Here is a 5499-nt window from a genome sequence, read left to right on the forward strand (position 1 = left end):
CTGATATATATCTGTCTCTTATAAACATCTAGATGTGTATAAGAGTATAGAATGGAATCAATGCTCTTTTGGTTATTAGGAATGTTTGTATTATTGTAATAAAGACATTGACTAATCCTTCTGAATCATTTCTTTTTTCTATACATTACATGATCTTTCTTGTAGACTGAGGCTCCATATGTTATCAAGCACAATGCCGTTTCTCGCTGTTCATCATAAGTACCCGGAGCAATTAGACAGGAATGTAGTGGTGTTAGTCCCACAAAGATACGACCTACAAAATGATACTCAATGTCAGAACACATGAAAACTAATTACTGTATATGACATAAAAGTAAACCGAGATGAAATAATGCAGTGGCGGATCCAGGAATTTGAAATAGAGGGGCCCAGGACAGATGGAGGGTATACCACCTCAGCCCCACCATGGTTATGGCTAAAATAAGAAAATTTACAATTATGGTACCTCTAGATAGTTGGAAGTGAAACTCTCAGACTTAAAATTTGAAAATTTTCTTTTTTTCTCTAATTTTTGAAAAATTTAAAGGGGGGGTGGCTGGGCCAGTGTAATATATAATATTATTCTGAATGATCACTTACTGTAACTGTATTAATAATATTAAAACAATGATTATAGAAACAACAGTAATAACAACAACAATAATGACCAATATAATTAATCATTACAGCCTTGTCTAAATTGATTGTGCAGGGTCCTCATATAGTGGTGACACCAAGAGGTAATCACTTTTTCCAAAGAGTGCACTGTTTAGCAAAAAATAATAATAATGAATAATTATAAGACCTATAAAGCGCAAATACTGTATCCACTGCAGTAGCGCTCAAGGTGCTACGGAAGGAGAAACCAAAATTACATTGAACCTTAAATCTGTATCAGAAAAAGAAACACCACACACATCATTATTGCTTTTATGCCTTTTTGCTTGGAATTTTGAGACCTCTTTTATCCCATTTTTACCAATTTAACTTTTACAATTTTAACCTTTATATTTTAACATTTTATGATGTAATGTATGTTTTGTGTATTTTAGTAGGTGATTGCATCATTAAGTATATATATATATACATATATACATCCTCACGCATCACCCACCAAACCTCCTTCATTTAATAATCAGAAATCATCAATTCGTACCAGTAAGAACCTTCCAATAGCCACACATTTCAATTCTCCTAATAATAACATCAATGATTTGACATGTGTACTCATAGCAAATAATTTTAACTAACGACACAATCACACTCCAAGTCACTAACCACAAAATTCACCCCTCTCGACTCATATGTGACTCGACTACCAATGTACTCATAGCCAATAATTTTATTATCTAATCTTTTATGCTGTAATATACAAAGTAAAATACGACAGCGATCAAAGTGGTCAAGTATTGAGATAGTTTTGTTGAAGATTAAACAATTCTTAACTAAATGTACATAGTAGAATAATATGGTGAGAAGCAAAACTAACTACACTATTGGAAGGTTCTTACTGGTGCGGATTGATGATTTGCGATTATTAAATCTACTTTTAAAAGAACTTCCAGTTTCACCGATGTAGGTACCATGATCACATGCATCACCAATTATGATGTACGTTGGTAGTCGAGTCACATGTGAGTCAAGAGGGGTGAATTTTGTGGTTAGTGACTTGGAGTGTGATTGTCTCGTTAGTGATATGTGTGCATGTTTGACAGCGAGGCTTATTATATTTAATATTGCTAGTGAAATCCCTCCTCACGCATCACCACTAAACCTCATTCATTTAATAATCAGAAATCATCAATTCGTACCAGTAAGAACCTTCCAATAGCCACACATTTCAATTCTCCTAATAATAACATCAATGATTTGAGATGTGTACTCATAGCCAATAATTTTAAATCTCTCAACGATCACTGCATTTCCAAACTCAAACTTATACTTGAACACAAAACCCACACCATAGGCCTCAATAAAGATACCACTATCTCAATACATGACTGCTTTGATCTCTGTCGGTTTTTACTTTGTATATTACAGCGTAAAAGATTAGATAATTGGCCTATAATCAATACTATTGTATTGTTTATATTGTACAGTATACAACTGCAACAGCCAATCTTGTGCATTCAGTAAAGCTGATGAAGGCCAGAGGACTGGTCAAAAATTTCTTTCGAAAATAAATACAGTGTTCAATAGTCTATATGCCTTGTCATAATTTTTTGTTTCAACAACTGATATATATCAAAACCAAAAAAATAAGAGTTCCAAAGTCAAGATGTGAGGTAACAAATACATGTATATTGCACAAGTGATATGTTGAGGAGCTGGTGATTTTGGGAATGTGCTAACTCAAAGTCATTGAAGAATCAAGCGTAATACCCAAATTCTATACATGAGATACTTGATCGATCTGACATTCCCCCATGTTGATGTGGAGGTCTTGGCATATTTTCCTTTGTTGAGGGAAACAAGACGATGAATTCTGTCTTGTGCTCATTTACTTTTAGAAGTTTTCGGACATCCAAGTTTTCAACTCAGAAATACAATTTCTGAGAGATTCAATCTTCACATCAAATTCTTCAGCAAGTTTAAAAGAAATATAGATCTGTCTATCATCAGCATAAATATGATAAGAAAGGTTAAAATTTAACAAAAACTACTGAGGTCCAAAAATTGAACCCTGAGGAATGGAATAGTTCAAAATGAAAAAGTCTGACATGGAGTTGTCAAAGAAAATTCTTTGTGGACACACCAGTAGCTACAACCAGTTTAGCTGACTTAGGTTTGTGATTGAATTTGATGATATTAACTTTATTTACCGTCTATGTATACAAAAAGGTTTCCCTTGTTTATTTTGCTTGCAGACTTTTCCAATGCACATGTCAATGCTGATGTATACATATGCTGTGCCAAATAACTGATAATAGTTTCATCCTCCTAAAAGACAAACATAAAATAAGGCAAAGGATTACAAACATACCAACAACACACAGAACTAATCACAATAACATGTCATGTCATTAGCTGCACATATTTCATAATTTTATACATAAAGATTACATATTTCAATGTTTTTTAATGATGATTTTCAAGTAAAGCCATGCATACAACATAATAATTAAAAAGACAACTTCACTTCTTCTAAGACACGATTTGAATTTATATTTTCAAGCAAGACTAATTGTGATACAGTATAACATTTTCTTGTCAACAATATAGCCAGTAAATAGTATAAATTAATCTATAAACATGATTATCCCTCACATTAAAAAAAATTCTTATTTATATATTATATTTTGAAATGATGATCATAGGCTGGCTACTCAGTTTTAAATAAAACAATAAAAAATCTCACCGCTAGTCCAGAATGAAATAATTAACTATAATTTACTGAGTTAATTAGTTTATACTGGTATATTATATGTTTTGTTTTTTTAAATAACATACAATGCTATTGAATTTCATTTACCGTGTTTTCAAGTTCTATATTCCCTTCTGTTGCTTTTTCAACCATCAGTAGCATCAAGTCCTCTGGTGCCGGTGGTACACGTGTCATAGCATATGTTAATGGTGTTTCCTATAAAACAAACATAAAAATAACAACATACTGTACATGCATTATCAACATTCAAATCGTTGGTAGGTGTGACTCATTATTCACAAAATTGTAAGCAATCTATATAGGGTATAAAGACACACATGAAAACATTCCTAATTCACACCTTCTAATATTCAGTGTAAATTAGTGTTGAGGGGATCAGTTTAAACCAGGCGATCAGAAAATGCAAGTGCAGTAATCTCAAAAATATATGCTGGCAAGGCCAACTAACACTTTTAATGCTGTTTCCCCACACACAAAATGTTTGCTAGGGTTTTGTGGTCAATCGTGATCCACCATAGAAGTACAACTTTTTAGGAAATGTTTAAAAAAAATCTTACTCTACCGTAGTAATGGGAAAAAAACAGTTTACTGCAGCAGAATTGTAAGAGAGTTGTACCTTTGCTGTGAAATTGATGTGGATATGTTGTTAACTCTTGCTCATTTATATTCACTGCACTGATTTGTATTGGCCACAATATCTTGGCAATGACAAGCCAAGATTTGTTACGGCGCTTTTTTGGCGATTGTCTTTTCCATTTTAGCAAAAACAGTTTGGTTTGGCTGGGAATCAGTTGTGAGGATAAAGAACATATTGGAAGGGAACTGGGTAGGGTGGAGAAAGAATGTAAATTTGTCTGTGCAAACATTGAAATCACTGTACAAAGAACAGTTGCACAGATGGACCATTATAAGCACTGAATCCTCCTAGCTGAGGATATTACACAAGCCGTGGCCTACACAAGCCTCACACAGCTAATAATTACTAAAACTAAAGCTCTGTCCACACTATCAAATGTTCTTTGACAAAAAAACTGTTGTATGCCCAAATATAGTCATCATGTGCCCAAATATGGTCACAATGTGATGTCATCATCATCATATTTGGGCATGTCACATGTTTTTGTGAAATTAAATTTGAGAGTCTAGACAGGCCTTAAGGCAATGTTTGGGACTACAGTAATTTTAGGCCTGAAGTGAAGAACCAATATAATGATAATTCATCACTAAATCACACCCAGAATTGTATATAATCAGCTGAATACACACCCAAACGGCTCTGTAAGTGTTAATAAGGTTTGGATGTTCTTCACAGATACGTCTTGCTTCTTGCCAGTCACAGTGCTCAATAGCCTCAAATAACACAATTCTGTGAAATAATACACAAGCAAAGTTTGTAACTGAATATTTCAGTATATTTTCCTTTGACATGATAATTAATACAGACTACTTTTATCAATAGTGAATGATGAATTTTAATATTTGACATCATCACCAGGTATCAGGTATCATCACCATATCCAGGGGGTGTGGTGGGTGCTCATACATCCCCCAAATCAGGAAAGGTCCATATTCTTAAGACAATTGAGACTGTACTTCCTTAAAATTGCAATCCTGGACATGGCCTGATCACTATCGTCATTGTCAACAAAATTTACGAAAATATTTTAATAAAAACAGTTTTTATATTTTAATTAAAACAGTTTTCATTAACATGAAAATAAAATATAGATATAATAAATAAAGTAGTACTAAAACCAAACTTTATGCTTATTTTTTATCTATGTTGCAAGTCAAAAACATTTTTGTTTTTGGATAATCATAAAAAGAAATCCTACCATATTGATCCAGATGAAATGATTGTAAAATAACATGCCAATCCATTAAACTAGAATAATTTTGAAAGATATTTTGTTTTATCTAAATTGTTCAATGGTACAATACAATACTCACTCATAACAATGATGCTCCATGGTTGTTTATCAGTGCCTCTTTAGGTGTGTGCACAGTATGGCTGACGTATTAATTACTGAGATGCTATAAAGTATAACGATCGTGCATTACAAGCTGTATGATTGCCTGTTTTCATCTTCTGATTCCGGACTTCGGTATCAACT

The sequence above is a fragment of the Anneissia japonica genome, unplaced genomic scaffold, assembly GCF_011630105.1.
Source record: "Anneissia japonica isolate Jap-2015-1 unplaced genomic scaffold, ASM1163010v1 scaffold287563_len15552_cov138, whole genome shotgun sequence".
NCBI classification, from domain to species: domain Eukaryota; kingdom Metazoa; phylum Echinodermata; class Crinoidea; order Comatulida; family Comatulidae; genus Anneissia; species Anneissia japonica.